The sequence below is a fragment of the Dromiciops gliroides genome, chromosome 6 (genome assembly GCF_019393635.1).
Source record: "Dromiciops gliroides isolate mDroGli1 chromosome 6, mDroGli1.pri, whole genome shotgun sequence".
Lineage (NCBI taxonomy): Eukaryota > Metazoa > Chordata > Mammalia > Microbiotheria > Microbiotheriidae > Dromiciops > Dromiciops gliroides.
In genome coordinates this window covers 251000263-251022654 of record NC_057866.1, presented here as the reverse complement: position 1 = coordinate 251022654, position 22392 = coordinate 251000263, and positions in this window count along the sequence as shown.

Sequence of the window (22392 nt, the reverse complement as noted above, 5' to 3'; positions counted from 1 at the left end):
GGATATTTTCTGTGTTCAATAGCTTAATATAAACCTCGTTGCAAAGGAACTTTAAAATTACTTAAGGGACTCTTTCATTCATTTTACACAATTGACTTGTTAATTACAAATCCTTGTTATCTTTTTATTATTATAATTTCTCATTCCCTATGGATCTCTATTAGGCAATCTATTGCTAGCTGGGTTCAAGTAATTTTAGATACTTATGTAGTGGGAATAGTTATATCATCACCACACCCATCTGTTGTTCATAGACATGTGGAGCTGGGAATGAATTTTGACCTGTCCTATGGGTGGACCCCTTGCCATAGTACATGTGTAGACAATCTTCTCATTGTGCCCCCTGTGTATGGCTTATCCTCCCATAACTTGACCCATTATTAAAGATAATTAGTTAATGAACAAAAAAATCTACCTATTGGGTATAAGTTGAAAAGAGAAAGAACTTCCACTATAATACTCTATCTTCTGAATATGTTCAGAATAGTGAAATTCATCCATGGGCTTCCATTGGTGAGGTAGAGGGTATCAGGAAACATTTCATTATACTCTCTAGCAGCTAGATGACTACTTATTCATGGAAGCAATAACATATTACTATTGGCGCAACTCCTATTTGGGGTGAACACAAGATTGGTGAAAACTTTGTGAGTTAGAGATTTTAGGAGCCGCTGGGTCTAGATGCTGGTTACTCAGCAAGAAAGAAGGTGACCTCTGCCAGGAGGATGAGTCCAAACCATGCCCTGGCTTGCCAGAGCACAGGACCTTGAATGACTTTCTGAGATAGTGCAGAGTTAAGGTGAAGGTGAAAATGCCTGTTCAGTGAGCCCAATTATATATATATATATATATATATATATATATATATATATATATATATATATATATGTGTGTGTGTGTGTGTGTGTGTGTGTGTGTGTGTGTTTGTATACACACATATAAATGTGTGTATGTATATATGTGTATATATGTATATATATGTATGTGTGTATATATATACACACACACACATATATACACATATATATGTCTATGTGTATACACACACACACAGAGGGTGGGACAATGAGGGTTAAGTGACTTGCCCAGGGTCACAGAGCTAGTAAGTGTCAAGTATCTGAAGCCAGATTTGAACTCAGGTCCTCCTGAATCCAGGGCTGGTGCTTTATCCACTGTGCCACCTAGCTGCCCTCCACAACATATATTTTTTAATTTTATAATGCATGAAGTTTCAACCTCCTGGGAAACTATGATAGGATTATTGCATCATTTCTTGTTGTTAATGTATACTTTGGAGTCTATTGTATGTTAAGTTTATCTTTTGTAGGGCCTATTCCTGATCTATTTTACACATTGAATAGAATTCTAGAAGGGACCTTTTTAAATCCCTTTTAGGGGTATTCAAAATATTAGTAAAATCTTTAAGTAAATTATTTTAACCCTTTTTTGGTAATAAACCCATTTATAGGTAGAATTAAACCTATGGACACATTCTTATAATAATGGTTTTAAATGCATAAAATAAAATAAATATGATTACAAAGGAAATATAACATACTGAAATATAGTTAGCTTTTTTTAATGTTCACAGATCCCATGTTAAGAACTCCTACTTTATGACATTTTTCCTTGAGACTCCAGGATGGGGACAAAATGAGCCAGAGGATGCTTAAAGAAGCTGACCATTCTTTGGGACTAAGCCCCTGCAGGACACAAACTCAGTCTATGTGAGTCCAAACCTCAGGTCCTCTACAATTTACATTGATTCCTACTAACTCATACTGGCCTTCCCCTATAAGTTTGAATCTGTGAGATGATTCTTTTTAATTCCCTTTAGAACCATTAAGTTATTTCTTTTTGGTGGCAAATTAACTTTTTTTTTCCCCAAGTCTTGACCATGTAGGCTTCACAGATGCTGCAGGAGTGGTCAGATTCCCTCACTGAGGGCATTAATTGAATTTCTGATGGCAGCATTTGGCCTAAATAGAAGTGACTAGCTATCGTACTTGTTTACAGGCATTATATTACAGAAATGTAATAAGTAACATTTAGCATCCTATTGTTATGAACCTTTGTCTGTCTTCCAAGGCACCATTGGACCCTTCACAGAGATCACATGACCACAAGAGCTTCCCTCACTAGGATGGACTTGTCGAGTATTTGACAAATTAGTAAGCTGCCAAGTTAAAAGTGCTACAGTGGCCTGCTCAGTCAATACAGAAGAAAAAAGAGACAAAGGAACATATCTCCCAACTATTTCTTCCTTCACCATGTGCCACTGTGTGCAAGAGGCAGCCCTTAGTCACTTAAGGCTGTCATGATGAGGCAGATACTCATGGTGTTTGACTTTATTATAGTCAAGCCAAATCAAATGCAGAGGCACTGCTTCCTCGGATGTCTATATTTCACTTAAACTGGGATAAAGCAAAGAAACTGGAATATTGTCTCATCATGCATTCTAAATCAGCCAGGGTAGAAAATAATGGGGAGTTAATCAGATCACTGAAACTCTAATTCACTTGGCATTGATCGGGCAAATTCCTAATGGGACAGCAGACCAATTTCAAATTACAGTAAGCTGACTTGTCCTGGAATACCAATGACCATGCTCAAGGATGAGCCCAAGCAGATTATGAGCTCTGCTCTCATGATGGTATAGCTGAATTATAATGTATGAATGTATAATATGATGCAGCAGTTTAGCTAATTAATAGGGAATTGATGAAAGGGGACAGTTTTGAAAGCAGCCATATCACTTGAATAAACATGGGACAAGAGGCCCCATGGGAACAGGTAGTCAAGTCTTTAGAAGGGAAAGTATGCAGCAAAAGCTAATGGAAAGTAATGCAATTAAACGAGGCTTTTAATTATATTAATCTGTGACTTCATGGTAGCTTAATGTATGCAGAATTGACTCCATGAGTACAAGATTTCCTAGGCATTCCATAGTCATATTAAAAGACCAAGTTTGGGAAAAATAGAAGAAATATTTATTCTTATTCCAAATACCTGAGGTTTTTTGGTAATAAATTACTCAATATTAAAGCATCTCTTTGGTTGGGAAAACTCTGTGTGTGTGTGTGTGTGTGTGTGTGTGTGTGTGTGTGTGTGTGTGTGTGTGTGTGTACTGAAAGAGAGGGAAATGAAGAGAGGAGGGGAGAGTGGAAGAAAGAATCAGAGAATGTCTAGTGGGGCGTGGATTCTGGGAGAGTGAGCAATAGGAGAATGAATAACGTCAGAAGGTAAGGGAGGTGTCCTGAATGAAATAGAAACTATGTGCCTGGACCTTTGCTAAATGCCTGGTATTGTTGTTTGTCCTTCACTCTCAAAGAAGACCTTGACAATAGGTGATGTTATGATTTGCAGTGAATTGGATTTAAGTGAGGGAGGGTTGTGCAAGGTCACCAACCTCACTCTCCTACAGAACCATCTGGGTCCGGTGGCAAGATATATCAGGACGACTGGAGATGACCTTGGATGTTTAAGGCAATTGGAGTTAAGTGACTTGCCTAGGGTCACACAGCTAGTAAGTGTCTAAAGTGATATTCGAACTTGGGTTCTCCCAACTTCAGGGCCAGTGGTCTATACCCTGCAACACCTAGCTGCCCCAAATGCCAGGGATATAACAAAAGATAAAGAAGAGTTCCTTCAGGAAGCTCACATATGAAAGGGAGGAAACAACATGTAATTTAATAGTTAAATATGAGAGAGAGAGAGAGAGAGAGAGAGAGAGAGAGAGAGAGAGAGAGAGAGAGAGAGAAAAGAAAAAAGGAAGGTCTACATACTTATATAATTATATGTATATTTGTATGTATATGTGTGTATATCTATATCTATATATCTTCACTCTTCCATAAAATGTATATATCATCAAAGGGAAAAGTGGTCAAGCACATTAAGTACATTAATAGTGAGGCACAGGGAACACATATGGCCAAGGCAATAACAGCTGAAGCATTTCAGATATGTGGATTCTTTTCTCTTTTCATGCATTCAGGATTCAGCATCTCTGCTAGACAGGTTGCCTCCTTTGGGATCCCTGGTCTTACTCCGATCTGTAGCTCAACTTGACCCTGTAACAGGACTGTCTGAGCTTCTCTCTGCTTGGTATGGTGTCTCCTACTAGTTGAGTTGAGCTGCTACAAGACACCATTGCTGCACTCTGGGAAGGGCATTCCCTTTCATGATCTAGAAAAGGAAATAGCTGACGCTCATATTCAAGCAGAGAAAATTCCTCAATCAAACAATAAACCTTTATTTTAAACTTAACTATAATCCAGGGAGTATATTAAGGAATGTTTTCAACTCTGGGGAAACAAAAACAAAAGTAATATAAGCCCTGTCCTCAATGAGCTTCCATTCTAATGGTGGATACAACATGTGACTATGCAAGTATATACATGATCTAAGTTATGACAAGTATTACTGTGAAACAGTTTGCCTGAGGAAGACTTGCTCCCTTCCCTTTTAGGAATAGAAGGGGAGGTACTACAAATGCCTCCTTGACCACTCCTGTTCATATCCATAGGGTTTGGCTTTGAGGATCATGTTCTTCCTTGCATCCCATTCTCATTCCCCTTCCCATTTGCCTTGGGATAGATTGTTAAGCCCACACTTAAAGGTGGTCCAGCCTGATTCAGATAAAAAGGTTAGTTCATACTTTTAACCCAGTGATGCATCTGCCTGAATCCACAGAGCTCTTTTCTCTGTAAAGTTAGAGAACTTATACATATAGATTCAAAACAACAACAACAAAAAAATATGCTTAACTCTGAGCCCCCCGGTCTACCTCTCAGCTCAAAATCCTAATATGTGGATAGAGATTAGAGTCCCTGGCCTTTTCAAATTCATATGTATTTTTTCCCTTGCCATTTCCCCAATTTACACACTCTACATACAAGAACACACACTCAGAAAACAATTAAGAGAGGATCTTATATTTAAGAAAAACAACTCAGTTTTGAAATATTATTGAAATAGCAAGTTAAAAAAAGACAGAGCCAAGATAATAGAATATCAGGAAGCAATACAGTGAGCTCATTGCCCACAAAACATCCTCCAAACCAGACAGAATCCTGATCGGAAATCCAAGAAAAAAGTCACAGTAAAGGTTTTCTAACCCAGATCTACATAGAAAAGGCACCTATAGGTGGATTGAGGAGGACCTGAGTTCAAATCTGACCTCAAACACTTAACACTAGCTGTGTGACCCTGGGCAAGTCACTTAACTGTCATTGCCCCCCCCCCAAAAAAAGACATTGATAGACACTGAGGCTGGTGTCTGTCCAGGAATTTGCTGTATAGAACACTTTAGCATCCAGGGAAAGGCTGTGCACCAGGACAAGAGGGAGTTCCACACCCATATCAAGGAACTATGATGGGAAACATCTGGCAATTTTGTTGTCTACTACTGTGGCATATGAAATTCTAAGAGATAAAATTCTGGGTAATAAAAATCAAGGTATTAATTAGGCTAGCCATTAATCAATAATTGATGGTTAGTGATCTCTCCCCATAACCAAAGACTGTAAGGGAGAATCCCACATCAGTATAAATCCAGGTCTATCTTCCTTACAGCAAATTGCTGGGAATTCCCCTAACAAAAGAAGAGCAACCCTTGATTACTCGATATTAAATGAGGAGGTGGGTTAAGAGCATTCAACTCCTTTTGATTACTCATCATCCTTGGGCAGGCGAAGTGGGGGAGGTCAGCAGATAAATGAAGCTTATTGATGATTTTTGAGCTCCCTCTAGCAATCTGGGCACCCCCATCAGGTTTTTCTCTCATTTTATTTCTTCTTTATGATCCATGTTACCTAAGACTCTAATGAAAAGACCAAGGTCACAGAAATGTTTCTTGGTAACTCTTGATAGCTGAACCATCTCACTTTAGCTTTTCTTCTGGAATAAATAGATTTCCAGACCAGGCCTGGGGAGGGACTGGTATATGACCACATTCCTGTCAGTTTTTGGAAATGTTTTTTCTATATGTGTTAAAACTAAGAAATGGGGGCTTTAAACAGAGATGGAAATATTACAAATTAATTTTAATAATCAAATGATACAGCATTAAAATTAATTTTCCTCACTACGCAGTTCCAGGTAAAGATCTAAAATGGACCAAGGAGAGAACCTATACCCTGAGGTGATATTTTATGGTAAGAAGCAGTCACAGGTCCTGGGGCAGAGAAGAACAAGTTTAGAATCAAGCAGCACCATAAGACTTAGGCCCCAGGAGCAGAACAGGGTCTCAGTTCCAGCTACCAGCCCAATTTGAAGCCTACAGAGCAGTAACCAGGGCATGAGGCCAAATCAAAGGGGGAGACTACAGTTCTGTCACTCTGAACTGACATTAGTCTGAAAACTAGAGTGAGCCCTCTGGTTCACTCTTGTTCAAACTCAAGCCTAGGTCAGGATCTTGAAAAGCTCAGACCATGGGGACATCAATGACATTTTGCTCCAAATTGCCTCACATTGAGAGCAATGAAAGCCTGCAGGTCTGAAGCCTGAGCTGTTCCTGACCCCCTAGAGTAACACAACACCCATTACAGACAAGAAAGTATCAGCTAGAGATACCTAGACCTTCTCAGTACTAACATGAAGTCCAAAGTGGGTGGGAAAAATAAACACACAAATGAAAGAAGAACCCCACCATAAAAAGCGATTATAGTGACAGGGATGGTCAAGAAACAAACCCAGAAAGAGACAGTAACTCCAAAAGGGTCTACATACAAAGCCTATCAGAAAAACAGTTTGGATATACATTCTACCAGAATCCCTAGAAGGGATGAAGAGAGAGTAAAAATCAGTTTAAAGTTGTTTTGAGATGAAATGAAAACACAAGAGGAAAACATTGGAAAGGGAAAGAGAACTATGGAAGGAACCATTGGAAAGGGAATTAACAGCTAATTGTAAGAGGCACAAAACCTCACTTAAGCAATATGCTCCCTGAATACTGAAATGGATCAAATAGAAGGCAATGACTATGTGAAACAAAAAATATTAAAATAAAGTTAAAGGTCTGAAAAAATATAAGAAATTTACAATTCTTCATAATAAAAAGGGGACTGGTAGGTGGCACAGTAGATAGAGTGCTAGGCCTGAAGTAAAGAAGACTCATCTTCATAAGTTCAAATCTGGCCTCAGACACTTACTAGCTATGTGACCCTGGGCAAGTCATTTGACACCACTTCTTTCAGTTCCTTATCTGTAAAAATGATCAGGAAAATGAAATGGCAAACCACACCAATATCTTTGCCATCTAAGTGGCACAGTAGATAGTGTCATGGTCCTGGGGCCAGGAAGACCTGAGTTCAGATTCTGTTTCAGACACTTATTAACTGTGTGACCTGCAGCAAGTCACTTAAGCCTGCTTGCCTCAGTTTCCCCATCTGTAAAAGAGCTGGAGAAGGAAATTGCAAACCATTCAAGTATTTCTGCCAAGAAAAATTCAAATGGGGTCACAAAGAGTTCGACATGACTGGAAGTGACTCAACAAAAACGTAATAATAAAAAGAACTAACATGAAAAACATATGGAGAAAAATTAAAGAATTATTTGACTACCTGAGTCTAAACATCATATTTCAAGAAATCTTTTTTAAAAGCTACTTGTATTTCTTTGAACTTCTCAGAGAACCTCTCAGGATCTCTTATAACTTAAGCAAAATGGAAATAGAAAGAACTTAATGGTTATCTCCTGTAAGAAATTCCAAATTGAAAACTTCCAGGAACATTATACCCAAAATCCAGAACTCTTAGGTTAAAAAATACTACAGATAGCCAGAAAGAAAGAATTCAAGTACCAAAGAACCAAAGTCAGGATCACACATGATTTATAAGGTACCACTATAAAGGCATGGAGTATGATATTCCAGAAGGGAAAAGATATGGACTTAGAGCCAAGAATAACTTACTCATCAAAAATAAATATAATACTACAAGAGAAAAAATGGATCTTAATAGAAATACAGGATTTCCAAGCATTCCAGATAAAAAGATGAGAGCTATGTGAAAAATATGAAATTCAGATGCAGGTACTAAGTGATACATTACAAGATAAGCAGCAATAAACAATCATAAGGGAGACAACTATAAAGTACTTAATATCAAGTATGGGGAGATGATCCTTTCCATGCCCTCTCATCATCAGCTGTCAGAGGAAGTCTAAGTAGACAAAACTAAGCAGTGGTTGTGTTATATCTTAATGATCATAAGAGAAGAATGGAAAGAGAGTAGAAGAGGAATACATGGAGTATAGGAGGAGGGAAAGGAAAAGTAGGACAGACAATTCCACATAATCAGCGTGTGTAAGTAGATTTCCACACACACACACACACACACACACACACACACACACACACACACATGCAAAGAAGGGAACCAGGGGAGTCACTCACCCCAGAATTTGACTCTCATCTAATCTGGTCAAAAGAGGGAAGAATACACACACACACATGACTTAGATACAGATATACATTTTACTCAATGTAAGGGAAAGAAGAGAAGAAAGAAAGAAGAATTAGAGGGAAGGTAGATTAAGGGAAGGATTAATCTCTAAGCAAAATAAACTTTAACTATGGATGATCAGCACAATGACCAACCATGATATTAGAGAACAATAAAACATACTACACACTTCTTGATGGAGATGAATAACTTGACTCAGACATTCCCCAACTGAGAAATGGTCAAAGAATATGAACAGGCAATTTTCAGATGAAGAAATCAAAGCTATCTATTGCCATGTGAAAAAATGTTCTAAATCATTATGAATTAGAGAAATGCAAATTAAAACAACTCTGAGGTACCACCTCACACCTATCAGATTGGCTAATATGAAATAAAAGGAAAATAATAAATGTTGAAGATGTGGAAAAATTTGAACACTAATAGAGTTGTGAACTGATCCAACCATTCTGGAGAGCAATTTGGAACTATGCCCAAAGGGCTATGGAGCTGTGCATACCCTTTGATCCAGTAATACCACTACTAGGACTATATCCTGAAGAGATCATAAAAAAGGAGGACTCACATGTACAAAAATATTTATAGCGGCTCTCTTTGTGGTGGCCAAAAATTGGAAATCAAGGACATGCCCATCAATCGGGAATGGCTGACCAAGTTGTGGCATATGAATGTAATGAAATAGTATTGTGCTATAAGAAATGATGAGCATGGGGCAGCTAGGTGGCACAGTGGATAAAGCACGGGCCCTCATTCAAATCCGGCCTCAAACACTTGAAACTTACTAGCTGTGTGACTCTGGGTAAGTCACTTAACCCTCCTTGCCCCACCAAAAAAAAAAAAGTAAAAAGAAAGGATGAGCAGGCAGATTTCAGAAACAAAACAAAACGGGAAAGACTAAAATAGACTGATGCTGAGTGAAGTGAGCAGAACCCAAGAGAACATTATGCACAGTAACAGCAACATTGTGCAATGATCAATTGTGATATACTTAGCTCTTCTCAGCAATACAGTAATCCAAGATAATTTTAAAGGACTCATGACGGGAAATGCTCTTCACATCCATAAAAAAGAACCATACTATTTCTACATTTTTTGTTTTTCTTTTCTTTTCTGAGGTTTTTCCCTTTTGTTCAGATTCTTCTTTCACAACATGACTAATGCAGAAATATGTTTAATGTCATTGTACATATATAGCCTATATCAGATTGTTTTCTATCTTGAGTAGGGGTTAAGGAGAGAAAAATTTGCAACAAATAACAAATGTTGAAAAGTATCTTTACACGTAACTGGAAAAATAAAGTACTATAACAATTGGGGGGGGGAACTCGACTCAGAGACTTATTTTTTTGGACATGACCAATGCAGAAACTTGTTTTTACTTTACTCTATAGGTTTGTAACTGGGATTTTAGTTTTTTTCCTACTCAGTTGGGGGAGGGAGGAAGGCAGACAGAAGGCAGATTTTTGCTGATTGAAAAAATGCATTATTTAAAATTTTAATTGAAATAGCAAATAAGTTATTTAAAACAGTAATTAGAATTTAATTTAAGAGAAAAGATAAACACTTAAGAGAAACAATGCATTCTGGACATTGACAAAGAAAAGGGGAGAATAGAGAGTGGAGAAATTCACCATGTTTCGTAGTGTCTCAGAGCAGTCAAAATTAATTCATCTGGGGCAGCTAGGTAGAGCAGTGAATAGAGCACTGGCCCTGTATGCAGGAGGACCGGAGTTCAAATCTGGCCTCAGACACTTAACACTTACTAGCTGTGTGACTCTGGGCAAGTCACTTAACCCCAATTGCCTCACCAAAAAAAGAAAAGAAAAGAAAAGAAAAGAAAATTAATTCATCTCCCACCTGGATTCTTTCTATAAGTATAGAAGAAGTAAGGGAAGACTTTATTTAGCACTTATGACCAGTCACCATGCCAAAAATAAGCATTCTCCATTGCTGTTTCTACGGACACCATTCCTCCTCTACATCTCTCTTATGGACTAGTTGAACAATATCTTTGGTCGGCATAATCTCACCATCTCCTGTGCAAAGGATGTAATTGTTTTGTCTCTTCCTGAGCTGGAATAAGACTATAAATCCCAAGGTTTTAGTGAAAGCTAAAACTATTTATCTGAATGTGTCTAAATAGCTGATTATATATACAAAATGAATAGAAGGTAGTTTGAGGAAGGTGATCACTTGAAGCTTTTTTTTTGTTTTGTTTTGGTGGGGCAATGAGGGTTAAGTGACTTGTCCAAAGTCACACAGCTAGTAAGTAAATGTCAAGTATCTGAGGCCAGATTTGAACTCAGGTCCTCCTGAATCCAGAGCTGGCACTTTATCCACTGTGCCACCTAGCTGCCCCCCTCACTTGACATTAAAACACAAAGAAAGGCTTTGTTTATAAGGCAGCACTTGAACAGATTACTGAAGAAAACAGGGAATTCCCAGGGTCAAGGGGAGGAAGGAATTGATTCCTAAGAAAGCTCTGAAACAGAAGGAATTCTTGGGGCCTTTTACTTCCAATTTCTTTCTGCAAAGTGGACTGTGGGGATTGATTTGGTCAGAGTTCTCCTTATTAACCTTGCCCTTACACTAACAAACACCACTTGCCCCTTTAAAATAAAGTCTATGGAAGACTGAGAGATATCTATTTTAGATGGGTATGAGAACATATAAGGCAGTGTGGCATAATGGGTAGAGAATTAGCCTCAGATTCAAGAGAAGCTGGGTTCAAGTCTGCTTCTAAGACACATTAAATGCATAATTCTGCTCAATTTACTTAATCTCTCTGGGAACTGAGACAACTACCTAGAACTATAAATTGAAGAAACCAACAAAATAATAGTTTTGGTATTAAAAAAAATGAAGATGGAGTGGGGGTGGGGAGAGGGGAAAGAGTACAAAGCAAGTCATAAAATCTTAAAGTAATCTCTAATACTTTAAATTACAGATGATTTACTGATAGACATTAGCAATGGGAAATTCCTTGCCTAGATTTCCCCAAACTTATCAAATAACAAGGGGGAGGCCTGGACCTTCCTTCCCCCACCCCCACAATATTATAAATGAATCTAGATACATAACTTCCCAAAACCTGATTGGTTAATTTATGTTACATAAAATTGTCTCTTACTCAAACTGACCACAATTTTTCTCTCTGTTTGTGTGTCCTTGTGTTATGGGCCCAGGGCATCCCAGAAGTTCTCTGGGGTACATCAAAGAACCTTCTCCTTGAAAAACTAAACCAGAGGACAGACACTCCTAGAGAGATAAGTGGAACCAGATAAAACTGAGCTAGACCCCCACCTTTCATTCTAGTCTCCCTCAACCCTGGGGAGTTAAGATTAGGTGGGGCTGCTTCCTTTGTGTCTTGAGGAGATGGCTGGGGAGATGGCTGGGGAGATCCAGTACTCTGAGTTTTGGGCCAAAACCTGACAAAGATAAATTTATTAACTTAATATAATTGTAAGTATCCTTGCTTAGAGAGAAAATCCAAAAGGATAGAAAGGCATTCTGGTTTTGCAACTCCTCACCCAACTCCTCCAGCCACCACCAGTGGGGGATGGTCCTCCCTCACAAAAGGAACTTTCCACAGTCAGATGTTCACCCCCCCCCCATCAGTCCTCTGTAAAAGTACTTTCCAGTCTCCTGCTCGAGGAGATTGGTATGTCAGAGCTACATGCTTTGTGCTATGCCTCTCTCCCCATGAGAAGCCCAAGGATTTCTCTTGGTTTCCCTTCCCTTCCTTTCCCTTCCTCAGCCCCAAAATAAACTACTATCTTATTCTAACTGCTTTTTTGTGCAAGAGGGTGTAATTCTTTAAAGAGATTTATTTATTTATTTATTTAAAAATAGTTTCTCCTAAGGATGCCAAACCCTTAACCCTACCCCAAGCCCCTACCCCATTCTCCCTGTGACACTTGTTTCTCAGATAGAATCATCAAAGTTCTAGTTCCATCTATCTATTTCAGCAAAAACCTAGGCCTATTGTTGATACTATAGTTTCCAGGGATCAATTCTGGACATCCCGTTAAAGCAAGTGCTTAGATTTTATCCTTCCATGAAAGGAAGGCAAATCCTTGCTGTTTCCAGTCCATCTGGTTCAATCCTAATTTCTCAATCTCCCAATCTCATCCTAGGAAAATTTGTCTAAAGCAGACATCCATTAGAGTAAGTCGGGAAACTCTGTCTTTAAAAAATTCAGCACCTGATTAAAGATAGTTCCAGGGTAAAGGTTAGAGAGAGATGGAAATAGAAACACAGTAAATAAAATGAGAATGATATTATAAAGCTGGACTATTTATGCAAAATTCACTATTATGTAGATCTCTCATGATAATGCCAATATTAGCTAAATTTAGTCCTTAATCTTATATATATATTTTGTATTTCATGAAAATTTAATTAAATAAATGTTTTTTGAATGCTCAGTATGTACAAGGCATAGACTGTGATAGCCAAATGCTTTTCCCTACTTAACTCCCTCTCATAACTCAGGCAAGAATCTAAGAAAGATTGACATGAGAAGAGGCCTCAAACCTGTTCGTGAACCAGCTCATTCGGGTACATGACCTGATTCTTAAGGACGCAAACCAGAAGCCCTTCCTCCCCCCCCCCCAAGAGAATTCTGCAGTTTCTGGGTCACAGGGAAAACAAAACATGATTTTCCTATTGAGCTCTTTCCAGGAGGGAAAAATGAAACATTTTGAAAATAGTTTCCTCAGCAGATCAAGTCCAAATATGGTGCACTCACACTCAAATTTCCCATAAAATTATTATTCCCCTTAGTACTGCAGGATTTGGGATATATTTAGAAGAAAACTGGAGAGGTCATTGGGTTTTATATGTCTATACCTCAAACAATGGCCAGATGTTCTCTCCTTTTCTCTCACAAAGACACAAGTATGAGAAAATAATTTCCCCTTCTAGGTTCCCATCCCAGCAACTGGTTCCTACCTGTTAGTGATAATCATATACAGAATATAATTTTTCCTTATTGTCTGTACAGCTTTTAAAGAATGAAATTATCACTAAGAAAAGTCAAGAACTTCTTAGGTCCTTTTGGCAAAGAGTTTGTTTCAATATATGTCTAGATAGTTGAAGCCCCTAATTATGACTATATTGTGAAAAAATCCAGTACTCTGAGTTTTGGGCCAAAACCTGACAAAGATAAATTTATTAATTTAATTAATATAATTGTAAGTATCCTTGCTTAGAGAGAAAATCCAAAAGGATAGAAAGGCATTCTGGTTTTGCAAATGCCTCTGATATAAGCCATTTTACTTGTAACTTTATAATATTCCTTCCAAATAAAATACAAAATTATACAATAAGGCAAAACAGATTCAAGTTCAAGGAAAAGTTCAGATAACAGTTTTTAGTCATCAAACAGAATAATAGTCACTTAACTTTTGGCAGACCCTGGAGAATCATTTTTCTAAAACCATTCAATCCCCATTTTACCACTCCTTCTAAGGATCTTTCTTTCAGTCTGGTCAGAGGTGAAGTCAAGAGATCTTCTAGTAACTCGATTAATCAGACTTCTACTTTCTCTTAGGCCAATCATTACCCTAATCACTTGAAGGAGGAGGCCTTCCAGGGCAGGTAGACCTTCCTCTCAAGAAACTAGTTGAGCCTTGGGTAAAAATGTTGTAAAAACATTTCAGTTAAAAATATCATTTTGGAATCGATAGTTAAAAAAAGACCCAAAATAGTTTCTCCTTCAGATTAGATTAAGGATATCAGACCGAAGTACTACATAATATTATTTTTTAATATTCAGTCTAACAGGTAAATAGAGAAGTATTATCATGTTCTCACAACATCTTGCCTCTGAACCAGACAAAGGGTGTTTTTCTCAAACTCTTCACCTGTTTGTTCTTTTGGCCTAGGTGGTTTACAGAATAGTCCAATGATTAAAACAACAAAAACAACAAAAACAACAACAAACCTCTTTTTTCTCTTTCATTTAAACTTCACCCAATAAATCTTCATAAGATTTCTTCTTGCTGCTTCCTGGATTTCCTCACATGAATTCACTTTCTTAATATGCAATGATACACAAAATCCAACTCTTAACTAGCTCATTTCTTTTGAATAAGATATACATATTCAGAACTAAGATGGTTGTGAGAAAATGGGTAGTTGTCTCCTCTCAATGAGGATATAACAGTCAATCATACCCTTCCTGACCTGCTTATAGGAAAAAGGTCTCAGATCCTTTCCTCCCCCTTCAGCAAACAAAGTCACATGGTTCTAGGAGCCTGAGCTGGTCTCAATTAGGTCCAACTGGTCTCAATTAGGTCAATAATTAGGGTTGGGAATACTGCATTCTGATTAGCTAGTCTTTGCTGGTAGATTGTAACCCTTAAGTAATCAATTAGTGATGAAAAGGGGGAGGGTGTATTCATGCTAGGGACTAGGGGATAAAACGGGACCTGCGAGCCTCCATTCAGAGCACACGCTAGCTTCACACGAGGGTGCCTCCTTCTCAGGAGAAGGAAGTAAAAAGAGCCTTTGTCACATCACTGCCAAGATCCCGAGGATTATTGAGAAGAGGATTGATTATCCCTCCCAATGGTCAAGGTGTAAATTTAATCCCTGTCCCCCAAATATCAGTGATCTATATAAGGCCAAATTTGCCTCTGGGCATTAAGATTTCTGTCTTCTAATTTGATGCCTGTAGTTTCAATATTTTTTCATAGACACTTGAGATCATGAGTTTTACCAGCTGGCTTCTTTCTTGTATTTTGTCTCCTGACAATTTCTAGGTGTCTGTTTTCTTTTTCACTTGTAGCTTCTCTCAATAGTATCTAACAGGCAATACGCAGCCTTCTCCTTCTCTAATCCTCTTTGATTAAAATCTTTTTGATTAGAATTGAAGCTTGAACCCTTGAAGCTTGACACCAGATCATGTCTCTACATTTACCCATCAGACTCCCTTCTTTTCCCTGATTCTGTCCTTTTTGCTCTAGACATTCTTTCATTTCCTGGCTCTCTGGTAGCATAAGAATGACATATTTGTTCCCTAATATCATGAAAACACTTAATTTTTGGCCTTCGCTCAAGCTGAAGGTGAGGCTTTCATGGTCCATGCTTATCCTTAGCTCATAGTAGACTGCCCATCCACAGTCCCACACCCCTGCAATCAGGTGGGTCAGGACAATTTATTGGGACACACACTGGACTAAGGGTCAGAAGATATGAATCCAAGTCCAAGTGTCACGACTTACTAGCCTTTTGAGATGGAAAACATCTCTGGCCCTATTTTATGAATTTCAAAATGGGATTTAAAAAACCTTACTATGATTCCTCATTGTGGTGTGAAAATAACTATGGTTTCTTGAAGGTGAACCTGTATAGTGCATATATGAGCCTAGTGATGGAGAGTATATCTATTGTCTGAAATCAAGCCTAGGGAAGTGCAGACAGGTTCTTCCATAGTTTGGCCACAGAGAGATGAATTTTTCACCGTTATGCTTTTTGAAGACCATTGAAGTTGCAGAGGGATTATTATCTTCATCAATAATTGGAGCACACCACACTAACAAAATTATACATACAGAAAGTCTTCAAGCAAAAATACCATTTTGGTCTAAATGTAAGCTAAAATCTGTCTTGCATAAAACTTGGGCCTATAATCAATGTTAATTTGAAATGTATATTTTATTTTCCTTCAAAAGGAACTCATGTTAGGGTTGTAGTCAATTCAGAATTGACATGGTTCAACCAGAATTGTAGTTACCTTCCCTCCACTATAGTACTATGGGGGGCAACAAATGAGATGGATGAACACAATTATTTAAAACCATAATAAAGTGCTAAACAAATACAGAGTGTTATTATTATAAAAGAGGCATCACCTGATTCAGATTCCAACTTAAGCTCACCTGTCCCTCATCCCATTGTCACTAACTTCCTCAGATTTTTAAAAATTACACTAGAGATGGGGGCAGCTAGGTGGTACATTGACTAAATCACTGGTTCTGGATTCAGGAGGACCTGAGTTCAAAACCAACCTTAGACACTTGACATTTACTAGCTGTATGACCCTGGGCAAGACATTTAACCCTCATTGTCCTGCAAATAAGTACATAAATTAACAAACAAATAAATGAATGAACAAATGAATGAAGGAATAAGCAAACAAATAAATGATTGAATGAATAAATTAATAAATTAATTATACTAGAGATGATCTAGAGCTATTTGTGTTATAGGACTGATCAAAAGATTCAAAATTTAATAGTGAGGCCAAGGAAAAAGATGGCATATATTGCAAGTCTGTGCAAGCAAAGGGACTAAGATAAGAGAAGTAAATTTAAGCACACAACAGGCAAATAAGTGATTTAGGTATAAGTATTCAGATAACGTCCACAATCAAGCATGTCAGAGTCTACCAAAAAAATTCTGACAAACAAGATTTAACTTTCAGGCTATTTGACCTGTTTTATACTGCCTTCTAGATAAAGGTGATTTGAGGCCCACAGATGTTCATTGTAATCCAAACAGAAGTCAGCTCTCATGATAACTTACAAGGGAAACATCCTTTAATCTATTTGCAGGTTTTTGCCAAGCAGATCATTACTATGTAGATTGAGAAAATTATTTAAAATCATTGAATTGCGTTCATTATTCTGCAATCTAGATACATTACTTAATTACAAAGTAAAGGCATCAAATTTAAGTAACTAAATGTAGTCCACTACCCTGCAATAGAATATGAGGAATTTTAATAATATTTAATGCCAGAAAAAAGCATGTTGGATTTGGGAATGATGTTGGATAAATACTCAATGCTCTTCAGAATCTTCTTTTCTCCTCCTCTATTACAATGTGCAAATTTTCCCTTTTTTTATAAAAGTATTTTAATATTTTCCAGTTACATGTAGAGATAGTTTTTAACATTTATTTTTGTAAGATTTCTATTTTCAAATTTTTCTCCCTCCCTCCCCTCTCTCCTCCTTCCCCAAGACAGCAAGCAATCTGATATAGGTTACATATGTACAATCACATTAAACATATTTCTTCATTAGTCATGCTGCTAAAGAAGAATCTGAGCAAAAAGGAAAAACCTCAAAAACAAAAACATATATAAATAGTATGGTTCAATCTGCATCTAGATTCCATAATTCTTTTTTTTTCTGGATTTAGAGAGCATTTTGCATCATGAGTCCTTTGGAACTATCTTGGACCATTGTATTGCTAAGAGTCAAATCTATCACAGTTGATCAACACACAATGTTGTTGATATGGTGTACAATGTTCTCCTGGTTTTGCTCATCTCACTCAGCATCAGTTCACGTAAGTCCTTCCAGGTTTCTCTAAAATCTGCCTGCTCATTGTTTCTTACAATTGTGCAAATTTTCTGACTGGGGCAAGGTATTCTTTTCTCAAACCCTCCTCTAACTTTTTGGAGATTGATAGAGTTGGGGCTAGGAGGAAAAGGGAAACGTTTAGCCTCAGGCACCTGCCAAGCTCATCCAGTGATCTGCAACTGGTGATTACAGCCCACAGAAAAAGAAAAACAAGCTAGTGATCTGAGGGGCAGGTTAGCATGAAACACACAAAGACACACATATATGTGTGTATATATATATATATACCCTCAAGTAGTCCACTTCTCTACCAAGTCAGGATATGAGGTCCTAGCTTATATATTCTGAAAAATACCTCCTCAGAGATTCTTAGTTTTGGCATTTCCTGTCATACTCAGCAAAATAATAGGAAAAAACCTCTTTATCGAAATTAATCAAGATTACCACCACCACTACCATGGTGAAAGATCATTGTAAAGGGAGGAGAAAACTCTCCAAAGGTGTAAAACTCTGACTGTGGTCCTCAAGCTGCCTACAAAATTTTCTAGTGTGGTCTAAAACAGATTAAAATGTAATTGGAAATGTAAAAATAAAGAAAATACAATACCATATGTAATGTTTATTTGTAGTTCTTTAACATGGGGCAGCTAGGTGGCATAATGGATAGAGCACCGGCCCTGCAGTCAGGAGGACCTGAGTTCAAATCCAGCCTCAGACACTTGACACTTACTAGCTGTGTGACCCTGGGCAAGTCACTTAATCCCAATTGCCTCACCAAAAATAATAATAATAATAATAATAATAATAATATTTTGCCTGAAGGCATCCATTTCTATTTGAGTCTAGGACAACTGCTATAGAAGTAAACAAAATCTTTGAGTGGGTATAAAGAGGGAAAAGAAAAGAAGAAGAAAGAAGATGCCCCAGACACTTGCCTTTTTACCCAAGGGGAAAAGTACCTTAATGTTCCACATCTTTTCTAAAAGTTTTGGCTGGCTACATGTTGTAGCCTACTAATGATAACTTTCTACTCTTGGGTAAAGCTCCATTGTAAAGTTTCAGAGACTGTTATTCCATGACTTACAGTCATGTTGCACCATTGGAAAAACACTGTTTTGTTTGTTTTTAATTAGTGTTTCAGAGAGTTGAAAGTTCATGAAATAATTTCCCTAAAGCAATTTAGCCTTCCTGTTCAATAATCTTCCTGTTTGATTCTGGTCCCAACTCATTGTCTATTTGCATTTTATGCCCAATATATTACAAATAGGTTAAGTGTATATATTAATTCTTGATGTATTACTATGTGGTTAGAGTTTTGAAGTTAAAGAATTTTTACAAAAGCAGATAATGATAACAATGGATGTTAGATCTGAGCCCAATAACCAAGAACAAACTTACAACTTTAAAAGGAAAGTTCCTTCAGTGCAGGTAGATTTGGAATTTCTCCCACATGCTCCACTCACCCACACAGACCAATCACACCAGTATAACTCCCATAAATCTTGCCTTAGTCCTAAAAGCTTCAGCTACTGACTTCATATTCAGCATTTTTGTAACTGTTGCTGCTACTACTTGACATTGTCCCAGACACCTTAATCCTGATCTAGCACAAGTGTCTTGCCTTCTTCCTCCAGTATTGGTATACTCTTTTGTGAGATTTGGATCCACATTATTCTGAGAAATGTCCATTCAATGTAATGAATACAAAGAGAAGAGAACTATAGAATTCCCTGGTACATAGACAACAGGCCTCAAAGTTAAATACAACTTGGGCTGCAACCTTCAGACACATACTGTCTATGATACTCTTTATAACTTATCTAACTTCTCTGTAATATCAGGTAACTCACCAAGGCTATATATTTCAGAACATTTGCCACCCTCCATTGGAATTTCCTTCCACAAGATTCCCTACATCACTGAAATCAGGTGCAGATGAAAAAAAAAATCCCTCAAAGATATTATATGGCAACAAATCATTGGAACATCAATTTTGAAAGGATTAAAATAGTGGGTGAGCCAAAGAATAGGTACAGTTGTTATTATTAGTAGAATGCAAAATATTAATAGTGATTACTTACACATAGGTGTGGTCTCATAGAAAGATTTGGAATCAAGAGACCCGATTTCAAAACGCAGCTCTTCAATTTACTCTCTGTGAAAAAAAATTTGTTTGGTCTCCTTAGGTCTCATTTGCATCTGTAAAAAGAGCGAGTTGGACTTTAGTGATTGCCAAGCCCTATTCTAACTATGCAGCTGGTGGCATAGCATATAGTGGTGGGCTATTTCTTTCCCCAGCTCATTTCACAGATGAGGAAACTGAGGCTAATAGGGTTATTTGACTTGCTCAAGGTCACAATATCTGAGGTCAGATTTGAAATCAGGTCTTCCTGACTCCAGGCTCAGCACTCTATCCATGGTACCACCCAACCGTCCTGAATATAAAGGTGCTCCATAGGAAGCATCAATCAAGTTTAAAAATCAGTTATTTATTCCTACATCCATAAGAAAGAGTCAATGTTTAAAAACCCATGCATGCATTAACAGAACAGGACTCAATAACAACTTATAACCAACTACAGGTAAATTGGCTGAGTGGCTAGTACTTGGGCTTCATCAGAACACAAAGCAATGCGTGGAATTGCTCACTGAGCATTTTAAAATGCTCTTCTCCAAACTCCCACTCCACTACAGATATAAACCATCTCTACACTCCATCCTCCACTCACATCCACAGGAAACTACTTCTACACCTGCTGAAAGCAACCATTCCTGCCACCTCCAAGGTCCAGCCACCAGTGAGATTTTTGGACCTTTTAAACTTTAATGCTGCTGCTTCTTCTTCTTCTTCTTCTTCTTCTTCTTCTTCTTCTTCTTCTTCTTCTTCTTCTTCTTCTTCTTCTTCTTCTTCTTCTTCTTCTTCTTCTTCTTCTTCTTCTTCTTCTTCTTCTTCTTCTTCTTCTTCTTCTTCTTCTTCGTGAAGCAATTGGGGTTAAGTGACTTGCCTAGGGTCACACAGCTAGTAAGTGTTAAATGTTTCAGGCCAGTTTTGAACTCAGGTCCTCCTGAATCCAGGGCCAGTGTTCCATCCACTGTGCCACCTAGCTTCCCCTTTAATGTTACTTCTAAGACTGTACCCATCCATTTCGGGCTACTCATTTACCTACGATCAGCAAAAAATAAACAAACTCAAAAGAGGTAGAGGTGGCCAGAGGCCTTGGTTCAAACTCACTTAGTTGAGGACCTGCCATCATGAGCCAGCGAATACCAAGAGATCACTCAGGTTTTCTGCCTCATTTTAAAATGCCATGTGATTTCAGTGCTATTATCCCATGATGAGAAACAGACCCCAAATCCATTTCATTTCCTGGAACCAGGAAAAATGGCTCTGAACATTCTTTAGGGTGGAGGGAGATGGCATCTGATATATTACATTATTTAACAGCTGTTTCTTTTATTCAAATAATAAAGTGTTGAATCTTGGGACATCCTCTGTCTGTCTGTACTGACAGAGATCTCCTAAGTAGAGTAATCCTTCCAAAAGTTGAGGTTATGTTGATTTATTTGTTTAGAAATACTTATCAATTTCACCCAGAACCACAGTTTCAAATGACTTTGCTTTCTAACTTTATCTAATTTCCCAATCCAATGCAAGCACCATTGTGTATGTGTGTGTGTGTGTGTGTGTGTGTGTGTGTGTGTGTGAGAGAGAGAGAGAGAGAGAGAGAGAGAGAGAGAGAGAGAGAGAGAGAGAGAGAGAGAGAGGGAGAGAGAGGGAGAGAGAGGGAGAGAGAGAGAGAGAGAGAGAGAGAGAGAGAGAGAGAGAGAGCGCTACTCTAAGTACTCATTCTACTGATGAAAATTCTCTTCTCTCCTGCATCACAAAGCCCTGACAAGGGATCACAGTAAATCCTGGCTTGGGAAATGAGGTGTCTCAGCCCTGGAGACAATATGTATTGCAACAGGAGACTGGCAAAACCCTAGAGATAAACTGCGTTACCTATCCCTTTCAAACCCAATTGTAATTTGCTCATCCCATCTGTGGGGAGAGAGGAGTATGTCAGGCCAGGATTCACAGGAGCATCCCTGAAGCCCACAGGATTGTTATGTGACTGTATGCTAGGAAAATGTAATGGCATCAGACAGGGAGATTGTTGAACCAGTTCAACAGCAAAGGGCACAGGTGACATACTGCTACTGTTTGTGGTTTCTTTTGATGCAGAGACAAGGAATCTATTTGTGTTCCAAGGGAATACCTGATTACTTGTGGCAAGCAGGAAGATAATGCTAGCAAAGTGGTAAGACACATTGTTATTACCTCTATGGTATAGTTGAAGGCTAGTTTATGAAAATTACCATAAACTTGAACCATTGTGTCACAATAATTTTCATTGAATCATAACAACTGCAAATGCCCATGGGAAAAGCACTTGTCAATATGGTGACAAAGAACAGAAAATAAACTAGAAACCCATTAATTAGGGAATAGTTAAACAAGCCCTGGTACATGAATGGGATGGAATATAACTGCACAGTGACTCTTATCACATTATTGCCATTCAATGTTTTTCCTTGATATTTTTAAGAATGGGAGAGCAGGGAAGAGAGAC